Source organism: Sceloporus undulatus, chromosome 10, assembly GCF_019175285.1.
Source record: "Sceloporus undulatus isolate JIND9_A2432 ecotype Alabama chromosome 10, SceUnd_v1.1, whole genome shotgun sequence".
Lineage (NCBI taxonomy): Eukaryota > Metazoa > Chordata > Lepidosauria > Squamata > Phrynosomatidae > Sceloporus > Sceloporus undulatus.
In genome coordinates, this window is record NC_056531.1 from 11775302 (window position 1) to 11793078 (window position 17777).

A 17777-nucleotide genomic window follows, 5' to 3' on the forward strand; every position below is an offset into this window, starting at 1 on the left:
TATTATTATTATTATTATTATTATTATTATTATTATTATTATTATTATTATTATTTTCTTATATCCCACCTTTCTCCCAACATAGGGACTCGAGGCGGTGCACAACACGTAAGCAACACCAGCCCTTGCACAGGAACCATGTGAAAAAACAAAAGAAATTTCTAGCTTGGGGGAGGGGAATATATTATGGAGTGGCATGTCATGCGTACAGGGGTACACCTTGCTGCAGAGGAGAATCTTTGCTCCCGGAGGCTTGTGTGTGCAGGGACTCTCATTTTTAAGTAAAATTTATCAGGGGAGAGGAGGTTAGGAAAGCACAAAAACAGACTGGGAGCTGAATGTGTGAGATGTGCCGCACGATTTCCACTCCTTTTTTGAGCCCAGCTTGGGGAACCTCTTTCAGCCCACGGTCCAAATCTAATTTCAAAGAAATTCTCAGGGGGCTACATTCCAGCAGTAGGCAGGACCAAAGACAAAACAAAAACAAAACCAAAAAAACCCCATCCTCCCATTTGGATAAAACACTTGCTGCCACCAACTACGTCTTAGGAGAGGCCTATCGGGGTTTTAGAATAGGGAGAGCAGAACGTTAGAAAAGATAGGAAACCATCAAACAACAGAGTCATAGGGAAAGGAGCAAAGCCAGATTGTGGTCTCAGGAGGGCAAATTCAGCATAAGGTTGCCCACCCTGATCTACATCCTAGACCGGGGCTATTGAACCCTTTTTTTTCCAATGAGGGTTGCAAGCCCTTGGAGTAACCGGCTGAGAAATAAGGGGAACCAAAAGGGGACTGGGACTCTCCTTCCCCCCCCCCCCCACCCAGTGGATCTTGCTATAAAAGGGGCAGAAAGTTCTTGCCAGTGCTGTGAATTAACCATTTACAAAGGGATTTCTAATATTGTCCTAGAGGTTATCCAGCCTTGCCCTAGATGATAGGGCATGGGTGGAGAACTGGTGCTTCTCAAGATAATGATGAGTTATTACTCACATTTATCCTTCAACCCTTAACCAGGCTGGTGGGGGCTGGTGGGAATTTGCGTTCACCTAGAGCAGTGATTCCCAAACACTGCTCCTCCAAGGGTTTTAGACTGCATCTCCCAGAAGCCTTAGCAATCTTGGCCAATGGTCTGAAATTCTGGGAGCTGAAGTTCAAAACACTTGGAAGGCCAGTGTTCAGGAATCACTGAACTAGAGGGTCAAAGGTTCTTCAGCCATGCAGTAGTAGTAGCAGCAGCAGTAATGTGTCTCTATGCTGACTCCAACTTATGGCAACCTTATCCTAGGGTTCTCTCGACAGGATTTTTTCAAAGATTTGCCACCACCTTCTTCTACCAGGCTGAGAGTGTGTGACTTGTTCAAGAACACCCAGTGGATGAGCAGGGATTGAAACTCGGGTCTTCTGGAGCCCTAGTCCAACACTCCAACCAATGCACCGTGCTCGTTCCTAACCAACCTTAACCATAGAAAAAGGTAAAGGTAGTCCCTTGACATGAATGTCTAGTCCTAACTGACTATAGGGAGTGGTGCTCATCTCTATTTCTATGCCAAAGAGCCAGTGTTGTCTGAGGACTGCTCTGGGGGTCATGTGCCCAACATGACTGCACCAGTGGTACCAATCTATTTACTTGCATTTGTATGCTTTCGAACTGCTAGCTTGGCAGAAGCTGGGACTAGTGACAGGAGCTCACCCCATCATGCAGCACTCAGGCCTCAAACTGCCAACCTTCCGATCTTCTGATCATCAGAATTGACATCTTAACCACTAAAGCCACCGCATCCTCAACCTTAACCATATTCAGCTGAAATCAGTGGCTCCCAACCTTGGCCTGATTCCCACTACCTTTTAAACCAGATCGCAAATCGGTTTGAACCGGTTCAAATGACCCTGGTTACCACTTGAAACGAATCGCTGAAGCGATTCGGGGGGGGGGGGGATGTGCTAGACCCATTTAACTTGCGTCTTTTTGATGCTGATATTTTCCGTGTCTTTTTGGATAAATCGATTCAGCGCAAATGTGAACCAGATGCAGATTGCAATCGATTTAAATTTGCCCTTCGACCGGCTGGAGCAGGTCCATTTTGAACCAATACATTCGTGAATGTGAACCACAAGTGGGTTATTTTACAAGGGAAAAATGCGATCGGGGCAAATGTAGTGTGAACCACGTTCTGCTGTCGAATCGATCCATTGATTCGGATTGCAAACTGGTTTATTTGTAAGTGGGAATGAGGCCCTTGAAATCTTTTCCAATTTCAACTCCCAGAAGCCCTAGTCAGCTTGGCAAACGATTAGATTATGGGAGTCCCAGTTTAACAAGATCTGGAGACCCATGGAGTGAGAACCACTATGCTCTGGGCCTGAAAGGGAGGAATACAAAATGAAGCTTTTCTCACCCCTTGCCCCACAGACTGCAACTGCTATACTTGTAGAAAACAAATAAAGGGAAATGTATGTCTTCTTTTTGTATCTGCTCTCCTCTTGGCGGTTCCTCCTAAATGAAGACACCAGAAGAGAAATGGAGGAGGGGGGTGCAGTACTGGTGCCTAGGTATGCGCAGACAACCCCCACCCACCCCACCCCAATACAGCCCCTTCCCACGGCTCTAGGATTAATAAGGAAAACTTCTACCCAGGTACACCTGCACACCCCGAGGGCTGAACAAGCAAGAAGGACTTCTTTCACAGGCTCAAAACGCTGAGAAATACTTGGCATTCAAAAGCAGGCAGCTCAAAAGAAAAAAGAAAAAGTAAAACTGGGAAAAAATGTCTATTTCCGGTCACAAGGACGGGAAGAAAATCAAGCATTATTTCCTTAGTTGTGATGGAGAGCCCAACAGTTGATAAAAGCCATGACCCCCAACTGGGCTGATATCAGATCCAGCTATTTTAGACCTCTTTTTAGGGCTTAAAAATAGAACCGTGTTCTGAGATTAATTTGCTACGGGAAAGAGAAGAGGAAAGCACGCAAAAAGGAGGCAAAGAAGAAAAAGCCACCATCTCAACCCTCACCTTATATTATCATATTATCATTTTACTGCAAGCCGCCTTGGTCCTAATTGGAGTAGGTGAGATATAAATAAAAGATGGTTATCATCATCATCACCACCACCACCATCACCATCACCATCATCTATATATGGTAATTCTATGCTGGCTCATGGGGAAATCTCGGCAAACCCAGCTTGTAAAGCAACATTGTGTCTGACAAGTAAGATTTTTTTTTGAAGTTATAATTACATTTAGAACTTGTAATGAAATAATTCACAAAGGCTCTCCATGAACGCAGTCCAGGGTGTCACAGTGGAGGATGAAGCATTGACAGAGTTCTGAAATCCTCAAGTGAAGTCTCAAAATACCTTTCCTACAAATCGCTAGCAGTCCTTATGGGACATGTGGCAACAGGGGACAATGCAGCCAAATATATAAGGCATGGATTTGCTAGTAGTCCCCCACGGTCATAGCCCCAAAGCCCTAAGGAGAACCCACAGCCTGCTTTCTATTATTTACGTCAAAGAAGCCAACACAAAACTCCACTGTAAGAAGACATCCAACCCCCCCTTCAAACCATTAATAATATTGTGCAATTTAAGTTTACAGGGAGTGTCTATGAACCCATGTGAAGTTAACTTAGAGTAAACTTTTTTGGACTCAACAGCGCTGACTTCTTCCAGCTGAGATTCAAACTTGGAAGGCCCATTCAGCCAACTGAAATGCAACCTTCCATTTGTAATTAGAAATACAAGCAATCTTGCATGTTTCATTGACATGCATGCCCTGCATGTCTAATTAACACTCAAACTACCAATTAGGATGAAGCAAGAACTCAGTCAAACAAGAGAAGGGGAAAAAATCTAGCCTCTGCTTGATCTTCTTGCAGCTCTCCTTCATTTTCTGATTTCCTCCACGCTGATCTGTTCGCAATAGTCAAACTTGAAAGCTTCATTATCACCACACTCCAAAGCAGGGCATCTTTGTTCCCCTGGTACTCCAGCAGATGCCATAAATTCTTCTGGAGGGGAGGAACATGACATCCCAAAGCTATGCTCCCATCTGCCTTTGACTCCACCATGGCACAGACACTAAGGAGAGAAGTTGGCCTTGGTTGTTGTTGAGGGCCTTCAAGTCATTTCTGACTTATGGCAACCCTACAGTGAAACTATCATGGGGTTCTTTTGGAAAGGTTTTTTCAGAGGGTGGGTTGCCTTTGCCTTCCTCTCTGGTTGAGAGAGTGTGACTTGCCCAAGGCCACTCAGTGGGTTTCCATGGCTGAGTGGGGATTTGAATCCTAGTCTACAGAGTGGTAGAATTCAAAGATATAGCCATGTTAGTCTGTGGAATCAGTATGTAGGGAGATCTTGTAACACCTTTGAGACCAACGGAAAGAAAGAAATCGGCAGCATAAGCTTTCATACACTTAAGTCTACTTCCTCAGAAGCCAGGGACAGACATATATATGTCATAGGTATGTGAGAATTTTGAATCTGAATTAACATCAAAATCATCTGAGAAGTAGACTTCAGTCTAGGAAAGCTCATGCTGCCAACTTCTATCTTTCTGTTGGTCTCAAAAGTGCTACAAGATCTCTCTATGTACCTAGTCTCCAGAGCCGTAGTCTAGCGCTCAAACCACTACACCACACTGGCTCAGTTGATCTACACCAGTGGTTCCCACATGGTCTTCCAGGTGTTTTGACTTCAACTCCCAGAAGCCTGAGCCAGGTTGGGCAACCATCAGGAATTCTGGGAGCTGGAGTCCAAAACATCTGGAGGACTAAAGTTTGGGAATCACTGATCTACACTGAGCTTTGTGTTCATGAAAACAAGGGAAATATATTGGAAGGGGGCATCTATGTCTTGCTTAGCATGAGACCTCAGGAACTGTGTGAGGATAACAATACTGGGGAGGGAGCATGTATGTTGTTTCGAGCTTCTCAGGGAGAAAGCATGGTATAAATCAAACTGATCTCAACTTTCCGTTCTCTGTACATGCTGGGAAGAGCTGTTGCACATGTATACGAAAGAATATGAAATTGGTATAAGGTTTTTGTATGTAAGCTGTGCTTTTTGAGGGGACGGGGGAATTAGGCCGCCTTGAGGCTCTTTGGGTTATTAACGCAGCCTGTTTTAAAACTAAATATTGTGGCATATACCTTATGACCTAAAATGGCAGCAAATGCAGGTTGAGGCTTCTAAAGCAGTTACACAATTGAGTCAAGGGGGGACCTTTTAAAAATTTTCCCAGTGGCATGTTTAGGGTTGCGGCCGAGTCAACAGGCAAGCTAAACCAGTTTGACCTCCATGGCAAAGCAGGGGCAGGCTTACAGATGGCATCTAGTTTCTGTGACGGTATTTAGGAGTTGACTTTTTAGGGCTTTTGAGTCCCATGATTCCGGTAAACACTAGCTAAGCTCCTTATATCAAACTGATTAGCTATCCCATTGCGGGCTTTTCCCAAAAAACAGAAGTCACGGACTCCCACATAATAGTGCAGGGGGCAGGGGAATGGCAGAAATGAGTAAACAGAAACTGGGACTGATCTCGGTTATGTTTCAGCAGGGTGGGACCGAAGTAGATGCTGTGAAAGGTAATTTTCTGAACTACTGGCATGGCCACTGGCTGGGGATTCTGTAGTTGAAACACGTAACTTCTCCAGACTTTGGATGGGAATAAAGTCAAAGCAAGATTTTAAACTATGGCAAGATTTAGAGAGCTCTCCTGGCACCTTTCAGACTAACGGAAAGAAAGAAGTTGGCAGACTAACATGGCTATACCTTTGAATTCTACCATGATGGCAAGATTATACAGATACAAAATGCACTAGATCAAAACATCTGAAAGGATTTTTCACACACACCAAGGCCCAAATCCTGTTATTAGTCCTGCCTAGAGTAGACCCACTAAATATGTGGACTCATCATTCAATGACCGACTAAATGGGTCTACTCTATTTGGGACCAACTATGAGGATGGATGCCAGCCTAAATGAAGATGCCCATGAGACACAACTTACAAAACGGTAGCAATTTTCTGCTTTACGAAGTCCACTTGCTCTTCCATGCAAAAGTTGAAGAAAGCATATTTTGTTTTTAAAGCACTTTTCACTGGAGGTAGAAAAAGTTTGAAACTTTTAGCAGGATGCCATAATTGAAAGCTTCAACACTGGAGCTGCCTTGATACATGAGAACCAGAAAGCAGGTTTGTGGCTTGGACCACAGGTGCCACCAAGTCAAGCATGACTCCCGTCTCCCACTGGTGCCCACCAGAAGCTTCTGAGGACAATACAAAGTCTCCCCATTCTTCCCCAGCAAGTGACATCTACAAGTACACCTCCTTTCAGGATCAGCCCCAGGTGGCTTGAACTTCTTATGGAGCTTTCATGAAAATACAGTAAGAGGAGGAAAGCCGTCTTCTACACAAGCCTTGGGTTCATGGAAGGAAAGATATAGTCAACAAAAATGAAATAATCCAGCCACAATATAAACCTAAGTACTTTGAACCTACTTAAGTTAGTCCTGAATTAAAAGTTGAATGGTGACTCAACACGCTGGTTAATCTCACTCATTTCATGAGGACAATAGGATTTAAGTTTATGTTCACCATACAGGGCACTGCACTCCTCAGCTTGTTTTAAATGCAGATTTTATCATGTTAGACTGGTGTTTATCATCTTTTTTCATATGCTGACCCAATAGGTTTTGCTGAAGGGTGGCCTCAAATATTTTAAACAAACCAATCAATCAGTGAAGGTGAAAATCCCATTCAACAAAATCAAATGACCGAAGAGCATCTGGATTTATTTAAAATCAGGATTAAGAGGACCAAGGCAGCTCAAAAATGGCTCGTGTTTAAGTTACCATGAATTCAGTTAATCTGGATGTTAATCTGGGTATTCTATGTATCTTAATGAGGGCAATATTCAAACTCTGCTCAGATGTTATCAGGATTTTTGCAGGAACTAAAACTAAAAAAGATCTGAAATTAAATTACATGGTTTCTTTTTCTTATCAATGCATCCATACACAGAAAAAAAGAGACTGACTTTTGTGCATGGATGTATGTGCTCATATCCTTTTTCACTTATTTTCCCTTGTTTGCAGAAGTTAACAATGGCTGGGCTCCAGAAGCGCAACCACTGAATGCATGCTGCTGCTGCTGCCTGGCATCTTTTACCATCAAATCTCCTTCCATGTCTGTTAGCAACGACTTCTGGAAAAAAGAGTCCTGGATTAAGCTCAGTAACTGTCAAAGGCCAGACAAAACTGCCATTGCAGTACCATTACAGTATCTTTCATTTCTAATATTAAAACTCTTGGGATGGATTTTAATACTGTTTTGCACCCCTGTCTTCACTGAAAAGTGGGATAAAATTCAAACAAATCCATGCATTGTCATATGTGAGAGGCCTGTAGTCTGAACATGCTCAGAAACGCACTGTTTTACGCTAATTTGTACACATTTGTACCCTAACACAAATCCAAACACAGATCTAATGGAAGCTTATCCTTGGTCAGGACAAAACGTAGTCAGCATCTCTCCCTGGAGTAACACAGCTGGATAGCTATCCCCATGGGAATACAATCTGTCACTTATTTTCACCCCAAATATTTTCTCCAGCTACAGTAAAGGACAAGGAGATATTTTGTGAGCAAATCACTAAAGATGTGCGCTTGGAGTTAAATGTCACTAACTGAAAGCATAGGTTCAAATAATCCTGGAGTGAGGGGAGTAATTTGAGAATGAGTTGCCTCAAGCATGGCCTTCCCAACCCAGTGCTCTCCTAATACAGTGGACTATGGTGACCATACAGTTTTGGACTATGGTGACCCAAAACTGTTGAAGAGGTCAATTGTCCATCCCTTCAATTCTCTTCCAAGAATTTACAGAAACTTTCCTTCCCAACTTTCTTCTTCACCTTTGCCAACTGCAAAAAATGAGGAGGATTTGGGGAGATTACTTTTGCTCGACTCTGACCAGAAATGTGAAGGAAGAGGAAGAAGACGACCCACAAAGTATGGGTTAAAAAGGAACAAACCCTTTTCATTTCCCCAATCAAATTTCTTTTCCTTCCCAAGGCATCTCATAGCTGTCACCAAACAGGTGTGTCCCTTTAAATATACTGAGAGGCAGCATTTGTGTCCCGTAGACACCATTCTAAGGATTATGTTAGTACCAAGGCACACCAGCTGTAGCTCACCCCATAGGGGTATCTGATAACTGCCCTCAAAAGGGAAGTTATTTTCAAAAGCACACAGCACCCCCTTGGCCTATGACCTCAGGGAATGTTTGAAGCAAGGGAACATTTGTGCTCCAAAAGTGTGCAAGAATGTGCACAGTCTTTTTTCCTCACCCACCACCACCCCTCCCCACACCCACGCGAGAGAAAGCAAATGGCCGGCTTGACATACAACCACCATAGGAGCAATGGTGGGGTGTGATGTGCAAAAAGGAAGCATTCACAACCAAAAGCTACATAAGATAGGACAGGGGTGTGCGATAGACAGTCAGCCCTCCACATTTACGGCTTTGACTTTTGCAGATTTGATTAATATGTTCTCTCTAAGAATTTCTAGCCAAAACACTTCTCTAGGCATTTGTAGGTCATCTAGCATGATTCTATGGCCAACCTCTCAAGATGCTGACCACAGAGTTGTGGGGGAGGACATAGAGATTCCTAGAGAGGTCTTTCCTGGAGTTAAAAAAGTAGTGTTTTTTTTTTTTTGGGTTTTTTCCATTGTGATGGGGGTCCTGTGCCCCTAACCCCAGGGAATGTGGAGGGTCCACTGTATATATACACAAGCACACATACTGTATGTACTCATGTATAAGTCTAGAAATTGTAATCAAAAAATTGACCCCCCCCCCAAAAAAGGAACCACTCTCTTTCTCTGAGTAGAATGGTGAAAGGTGAGACCTTAGTCCATTCCAAGAGCACCTGAAAGAAGCCCCAACCCCTTCTACTCTGTCCCCCATGGCTCAACCTCTGACCTTTTTGAATGCTTGATTTGGAAAAGCAGAAACAGTTACGCCTGCCAGAACTTTGTATGTTTTTTGGCATCATTTTCCTTAGCTTCATCCTTTATATTCTTTGTTACATGCCTCTAAGTTTTACCCTTGACTTATTCACGGGTCAGATCAAAATCCATAATTTTGGCCCCAAAACCTGACCTCGACTTATAGTTGAGTATATATATATGAATATATATATATATATATATATATATAGTCAGACTTCAATGATTCATGCGGTCCAGTATTGTCAACTCCGACTAGCAGTGGCTCCCAAAAGGGCCATGCAGGATTTTTTTCCCTAGCCCTATTGGCAAAACCACCTCTGAATATTCCTTACCTAAGAAAACCCTATGAAATTCATGGGGTCGCCATAAGTCAATACATGACTGGAACATGTACACACCTCTGTAGATCCCTGATGGTCTCCATCCAAGCACCAGGCCCAGCCTTGCTTAGCTTCCGAAATCGGATGGGATCCGGTGTGGTCAGCATGGTGCAGTGGCAAGGTGTGATAGTTATGTGGTACACAACAGCGATGCACAGACCTCTCTAACAAGTTCATGAGGACAAAAAGAGCAGTGAAAAGGATCAGAGTGGTGGAAGTTGTACAAAAATCTGGAGGGCAACAAGTCAAGGAAGGGTTGATATTTTGGACAACAAGCTGTTGCTGTTGCTTGGGCCGAAAGGGCTGATAAGAGTTGTAAGCCAAAAAAGGCACTAAATTATCCCCCTGCTTCCGCTGATGCCCATTTCCGGGAAGGAAAGGTTGACTGGAACACACAACCCTGGCGTACATGATGCACTAAGACAAAGGGTGAACTGGAACTGGGAGGGAAGTTAACATACAAGCGAAATGAAGAAAAATTCTGGCGCAGTGATGACCGTCTTTGGAAACAAGTGTGGGGTGTGATGTGAAAAGGAAACATCATTTCAAACAAAGTTGCCAAAATGAATATTTTTACAAGGAAGAGGCACACAAATACTGCCCAGGGCAGAAGCTTTTAGGTAAACAAGATGGCTCAAGCTGTGTGTATGCCAGGGGTTTTTAAAGTCCAGTGGAATTCTGGATCAATGAAAACGTGAAAAGAAGAAAAAAGGAAATAAAAAAAAAAGGGGGGGGGGGGCCAAAAATGTTGCCTTGGAAATGTTTATGTCCGAATCTGGCCATAGGCACAAACAGCAGAAAAGGAGAAAGAGGTGCAGAATGGGATTAAACCTAGCACACAGAAGAAAAAGCATTACTACAATAAGATAAGAGCTTGGAAACGTTATTTGTTACGCTGGCTGTGGGACTCCAAGAATTGCAGTCCACACAAGTAACTCTTTCCCATGTTCTGCAACATGAGATTCTCTCCAATTGGGGAAAAATTCCTCTATCACTCAGTCTTATACACTATTTCCAAGGTTGCTCTTTGCAGGATGGTTACTCCAGACAAATGCAATGTTACATGGGTATGCACATACAAAACTGAAGAAACATCAGATTTTTGCCCAGTCTGGCTGATCGTAGCAAATCATCAGGATCTCAGAAGACATGATCTTCCCCATGACCTTTTGTCTGTTCCTTAGAGATCCAGATTGAAAGCAGGGCCTGTATGTGAAGCAAGTCCTGCTCTCTCTAATTATCTGGGGGATTCTGGGAATTGTAGTTTAAAAAAAAAACTATGTTCCCAGTCTTTTGCATCTAACCTGTGGAGGGCAGGCTTCTTCTTAGACCAGGATTCAACCAAAAGCCACAGGCTTCCTCACAATATTCATGATGTTGCAGTTTGCTGAGGACCAGAAACAAGCTATGGTGGGTAGTCTTTTCCTCTCTACTCCTAAGATGTGTAGCTCCTGAACACAGTTTTTCCAGAGTTTGGGAAAATGACATTTCTGGAACACAACTCTCATAATTCCAAGCCAGTTGCTATGCTGGCTAAGGGAATATGAGCGTTGTAATTCAAAAATGTTATTTTCTGAAGCTCTGGATATGGCCTAAATGCCCTGAATGCAACATGTCAGATGTGGAAGAGACGCATTATATGTCCTACATAGTACCAATACTACCTCTTTCACTAAACAGACGGCAAAGAATTGCTCAGTGGAATGCTCCTCATCCTAAGAATAATCTCTGTACTTGGAATAGAAGCAGAGGGGGAAAGCTGGCCACAAGTCCTTTAACTTTATGACCTACTTTCCCCACTGAAAGGATTCTTTTCAAATAAGAAAAGAGATGCATTCACTGTGGTGCGATTCCCTGTCTAAATACTGTAAATCACACAGTCCCAGGATCACATGATTCCCTTGGATGATGTCGATTAGGCATCCGCATGCTCATTGGTGTCAGTTGTTGCAGCACTGCTAGAAGGCACTAACATGAGGAAGGCTGAATCACTTGGGGGCTAAATAAACTGCCAGGGACTACATGCTGGCGAATGGTGGGGCGACTGCGAAACTTCTCTCCCCCTGCAGTTTCCTCATTTTTCTTTCCTGCCCTTCCTCCTCTTCCTAAAACAGGTTGATGGAATAGATCTCTCCTGTCAGAGGTGCAAAATGATCCCTTTTGGAGGAGAACTGAAATTAGGCTGAGGCTCACATGGCTTAGATGGCACAGCCCTCTCACAGGCAAAGATTAGCCATGTATTAGGACAGTTCCTACTACAGTGCAGCCTTGGTATCTGATGGAGTTTGGTTCCAGGAACCCCTGTAGAAACCAAAATCCGTGGATGCTTAGGTCCCATTAAGTACAACGGCATAGTAAAACGGTACCCTTCTAGGAAATGGCAAAATCAAGGTTTGCTTTTTTGAAATGTATACATTTTAAAGATATTTTCAAGCCGTGGATGCTTGAATCTGTGGGTAAAAGAATCTGTGGATATGGACTGTATATGCTAAACTGAGCTCTAACGCAAGGCAGGTAGTGTTTTCCCCACAGAGATGCCAAGGGATAATGCAACTCCCTCTGTATCTACACACAGACAGTGGCGACTTTCCATTTTTATGGAAAACACTACCAACATTTTTACCAGGTGAAATGTTCCGGTAAGATTTCATGAGTGTCAGTGAGATAGAAAGGTGGAATAAAAATGTCTCAAATACTAGAAATTCCAAAAATGGAAATACTTCATGCTGTGTGACGTGCTAGCTACTTTTTGTCCCTACGGCACAGCTACAAACCTTGCAGGACATCTTGTCAATGGGCTGTTACTTTGCGTACAGCTCGGCCGCTGCTACAAAACATTAAAGCATCCATAAAAGAAAGGAGCTAATAGGTCCTTCCAAATGCACTGGAGGAAGCAGACTGAAGTCTACAAATGCTCACGCTGCCAATGTCTTGCTATAGTTAGTCTCAAAGGTGCTACAAGATCTCTCTACCTCTAGGTTCTTCCAGGGTCTGTGTCTCTGACCTTTGGGGAATGATCATTTTAATTTTGCTCCTCTGACCTGAGAACCACTCGCTCATTATGTTTTTCATATAAAGGTCTAGGAGAAGAGAAACAGATCTCAAATGGGAAACCACACACAATCAACTCAGGAGTGGTGTAGGAACTACTCTGTAACTTGGCTGACCCTTCACTAGAGTTTATGGATTCAAGGAATATTACACACAACAAAAGCGGCAGGTGGGGGGGGGGGGCACGGCTTTACAAGGAGCAGCAGCCACAGGATTTTTCCATTTCCGTGTAAGAATCAAAACTGGGGGGGGGGGGGGGGAAGAGTCCCATCTTGCATTTCCTTTCCTCAGCCAAAAGGGTCAGGAGAAGGTTATGGGAAAATATGAAACATGTGTCTCTTGGATAGAAAGATGTAACACATGCTCTCTGCAGGAAATGTACAGGAAAGAGCCCAAGAGGACGAGTCGACACTGGCCAAAAACATTCCTATGGCAACCAGCACTAAATAACATCTTGGTTATGGATTTCACATATGGGCTCCCTCACCTGAATTACGGGGCCCCTGCATCAACTGTGCAGCTTTCTCTTGCCCCATGTTTTCACTGGCTGCAAATGCTTTTTGCAGCAAAACGATCACAAAGACTGAGGCTTCAACTGTACGCCAGAAGTGGCAACGGACAAAATACGTTATGGGACTGAAGGACACGGAGACAAGATTTTGACGTGACCAGTGGTCATTTCTGTCATCACTGAGTGAGACACATGTTGGAAGGCTGAGTGACGCTACCTACTGTATGTGCACAACTTTTCCAGAGACTGAATCCTGGAAGCAGAATCCTTATTTTGACATGGGAGCTCATCTAAAAGGATGCTACTTGTGCAAGCAATGGGACTACAGGAGTCAGATGGGATAAGGCCCTAGTATTTTAGATGTTCGACTGAAAATATAGTCAAGAGAGTCAAGCTCATATAAGCAAAGGTAGCCTTTCAAACACCCTAGTCTAAAAAGAGACTTCTCGTTGGGGTCATTTAAGCATTGTATTCTGCCATGTTGATTTTTGGAGCGAAATTTACTAAGTATGTAACCTGTTCATATATGTTTGTAACTATATGCAAATAATACACACATTAAAAGAGCTGTTGCTTCTTTAGATTTTAGTTGCAACTTAATTATTGGCCACAAAACGGGTGCATACGGCCTTTCAGTGGTTCTGGAACACCCACCAGTGGCGATTTGGCTGGTTGTCTCATCACTGTCCTTTAAAGGCTTCAGAAATTTCCTTTTTTATTTTAAACAAGATGCAACTCTCTTGCTTTTAATTTGGTTGGGTACTGCAGATGTTGCTGCACTACAGTTCCCAGCATTCCTCATCACCGACTACGCTGGCTACGGCTGCTGGGAGCTGGAGTCCAACAACACCTGGAGAGATGCGCTTTGCCCACCTCTGCTGTAAATTAAAAAAAAGATCATAACCTAGAATTATGCACTACATTATTAATGCACAAACCATCTTTTCTACCGGATACTGTACTTGTAATGTTTAATTTTATCCTTCAAAAGTGGAACAGTAAAAAAAAAAAGTAACAGAGAGTTTTCTTAAAATATACTGAAATAAACATTTAAGAAAAATAAAATAAAAGTAAAAATAAAGAAAGGCTGTATTCATAAAGTCACAAGTTCTGGCTGAGCTTGGTAGCCTGTCAGTGTACTGAGATGCAGGTAAGGTTCAAACTTTTTCACTTCTTGAACTGCAGGGAAAATGTAACCACCATGTATATGTTAACTAATGAAGAGTTTTCTTTAGAAGCTATTAAAAGCAGCAGAAGATGTATGCACATATAGGAACGTCCCCCTCCAAGCCATGACACAAATACTGCATTCCAGCTCATACATAACAAACAGGGATTCTGAAGGAGACCATCTTCTCACTCCATGTGCTACCAGACCAGAAACTTTTCAGACCCTCACCCACCTACCACTTCTGTGAAGTGTAACAGAGGCTTTCCTTGCTAGATACCAGAATTCAATTCCTGGCAACCCAGCACCTCCACTGGCAACCATACTGCAGTCCCCATCATCTAGACTGAAACGCACTTTGTGCATGATGTTTCATATAAATATATACATAAGAAGAGACTATAACTCACTGATAAGCATACTTGCTGTGTGGGCAGAAGATGAGCCCTACAGTCAATTACTAGTCTGTCCAGTTAAAAAGGATCGGGTAGCAGGTGTTGTGACACTTGGAGTGCCACCAGCCAGGCTGTGACCATGATCCTACCAGATACAAGGTGCTTTCCTATGTTTTAATATATGATTATCAAAGGAAAACACAGCAACACTACGCAGTTCCTAGGCTACTGACGTCCAGAGGTGGGCTACAACTCCTAGCACTCCCGGTGGGTGCTGTAGTCTGGCACATGTTGCGGGTCGACCATTTGCAATCCCAAATCATTATGTCAGCTGGGGATGATAGGAATGCCAGTCTAAGTAGTATACAGGAAGCTGGGAGCATGGAGACTAAGCTACACATTTCTGCCCACTCTCATGAGCCCATACCTTCCACTCAGGGCACCCAGTTGAAATGGGGAAAAACATTACATTCCACTAACTGCTGGCAAGGCTGCTGTGCTAAAAGGTACAAAAGGAGCGGCTGGAGAGTATCACTGAGTAATAGATCAGAGTAACTTCGGGAGCATGGCACACAGCAGCTCCATCTCAGGCGAGTGTGAGAAACTATTCACAAGCAATTTTAAACACACAAGACACACACAACACACACTTTTCTTACCTCAGCTACCAACAGGGGGAATTTTCCCTGGGGCAACATGCAACATTACCTGTAGGGGGAAAAAAGAGAGAGAAGTCAACTTTCCATTGATTTTACTCATGCGCAAACACCGCAAATCAGTCAAAGCCTTCCCACCTCTTTCTCACTAGCACCCCCAAAAAGCAGTGGTAGGTGACACTGTGTCCCACTGTTGGACTATAACTCTCACCATCCCCAACCACAGGTAGAATTTCCCATCACCTGGAAGGCCACAGCTTCCCACCTCTGGACTCAAGTGCTAAGAATAGAGACACAGAGAGAGAGAGAGAGAGCGCGCCAGCCAGCGAGCCAGACCTATTTGGAAACCAGCGCCTTTTGTCTTCCCTGCAAGAGTGTCAGGCGGATGGTATGCAAAGGGGGTGGGGTGAGGGTCACAAAGGATCCTGACTAGATTACAGCCCAGCCCTTGCCCACCAAGTTTCTCACTACTAAGTGGCAATGCCGCACACCCTCAGCCGCCGATAAGCCATCTGAGTCCTGCTTGTTTTTCGCTTTGCTAACCAGCTTTGTTGGGTGGGGGGGGGGGGGGGGAGAAAAACCCAAAGATGACATTACCATCCCCATTTCAAACACAGTTCTAGCATAACAAGTTTGCATGCAATGTGCCATGCCCGGGTAATTGTCTTTTCTTTAAAAAAGGAAAAAGAAAAGGCTACACTAAACAGGCTAAAAATGGAACTTCTTTTAGGCCTACTCCTCTGTAAATGAAGACCCAAAGGTCCGTTGAAAATCCCATGGGGAGCACGGTTTCCAAAGTAAGCAAACTGAAGCCCCATTTTGCTAATATATCCTAAGATCCCCCCCCCTGCAAATTCAGACTCAACTTGCCTCCACCTTTACGTCAATAAAGACCGTAGGGGCCTATCTTTGGGGTTTTGTTGTAATGAATCCTTTAAAAGTAATGGCAGTGAAAAGTAACCAAAGTTAATTGTTCTTAAGGGACATTAGGTTTGCAACTGTTGAGGGGGAGAGTGAAAGCTCCTTTCTATATATTCCAGATACACACATACACTTCACAATTCCAGATACACACACACACACACACACACTTCACAAATCTAGGATGTTTTTTTTTAAAGGAGGGGATGAGTTTCTTTGATCTCAGATGCAATGGATGCAGTGGACTGCTTCCGTAAAATCTTCTGCGCGAAATTTCTTCTTAGTCTCAAAGGTGTGGCTGGATTCCCTTATGCCATTTGAAAGCAGAGAGACTTTTGGGGAGTCATGTACTACTGATCCAAGAGAGCAGCTTGAAAACCTTTTAAGAAGGTTGAATCCCACTCCACGATTGGTTGGGAATAGCAATTTCTGCCCCCCTCTTGAGGGTAACATCACAAAGATGAGACTATGGGAGCCATTATATTTTCTGAAATACATAGAAATGGGCTTCTGCAACTCGAGTTACAGCAGCTTTTAACAATAAATATAAAGCTTGCACACAGATTTCAAATGTTTATCCAACAAGCTGAAGGTCTCATACCACCGTTCCTATCCCATGGTGGCAGAAAAACATATAATGCTCCCTGAACAAAACTTACACGCAAAAGACTCCTTCACGCTTGCTCATATATAGTAGCAAACAGTCCCTGTTATACTAGAATATTCAATTGAGCTCTGCCTGGTAAAGACCTGGCCCCATTAGGATTGGTATACAGTGGTCTCTCCACATTCGCTGGGGTTAGGGGTGAAGGACTCCTGCGAACATGGAAAATCCGCAAATAAAAAAAAACACTACACTTTTTACCTAAGAGAACACCTCTCTAGCAATCTCCAGTCTTCCAGTGCAACTCTATGGTCAATATCTGCCAGAGGTTGATCATAGAATCACGCCAGAGGACCTACAAATGCCCAGAGAAGGGTTTTCTTTAGGAACTTTTAGGTTCTCCAGCATAACTATGATCAATTTCCAGCAGATTTGCACTGGAGAACATAAGAGATTCCTAGGGAGAACATATTACTCAAAACCACAAATAATCAAATCCGCAAAAGTCAAAGCCACAAATGTGGAGGGCCAACTGTATATGCAAGCAGGAGTGGCAAGGCAAACTGAACTATACCAGTTTAGGGTGCAGGAAGGAACAATTCCTTTTGAATGCTCTGGTCTGGAGGAAAAAAATCAGACCTTGAAAAAGCTACTTTCTGGACGACTGCTCCTAAAAGCCTCTAGTCAACATGACTGCTCCAAAAAGTAATTTTTCCAAGCTCACAAATAATAATCCCAAGCACTCCCTGCATGCAGAAAGCTAGCACAGCAGGGAGCAGGCAAAGCTGTCTTTTCTGCTGAGTTTTAGGCTGAAGACAATTTCATACACTACTCCCCAAAGAGTGAATATTCAAAAATGACACTGCTAACAGCAGCCTGAAATAGGACAGTCACTTTCTACAAGAGATGTCACGCACTGGCCCTGAAAGCTCCATTACAATATGGCATCCTGTCTCATTCCCTACCAGGACATCATGCAAATACCATGACTCAATGAAGTCAGCTTCTCTCTATTACTCTCCACCTTAAAAAAGAAAACCTTGCTTGACAAATAGAGCCAGAGAGCCTGAAAATAC

At 43.4% G+C, this 17777-nt stretch overlaps 2 protein-coding genes across 10 annotated transcripts in view; one reads left to right on the forward strand and one right to left on the reverse strand.

Moving 5' to 3' along the window:
- The window catches only part of LOC121916588 (wiskott-Aldrich syndrome protein-like), a 141063-nt gene that overhangs the window by 70543 nt on the left and 52743 nt on the right, over positions 1-17777 (forward strand). The window lies entirely within an intron of this gene.
- The window catches only part of HIC2 (HIC ZBTB transcriptional repressor 2), a 121208-nt gene that overhangs the window by 53943 nt on the left and 49488 nt on the right, over positions 1-17777 (reverse strand). For 7 of the 9 annotated variants that reach the window (XR_006100879.1, XR_006100881.1, XM_042441586.1 and 4 more), the window contains one exon: positions 15180-15228. The gene's annotated coding sequence lies outside the window, so the exon portion shown is untranslated. Of the gene's footprint in view, positions 1-9347; positions 9560-15179; positions 15229-17777 lie in introns of all 9 variants that reach the window. The other 2 variants (XM_042441591.1, XM_042441590.1) reach the window with 2 other exon arrangements.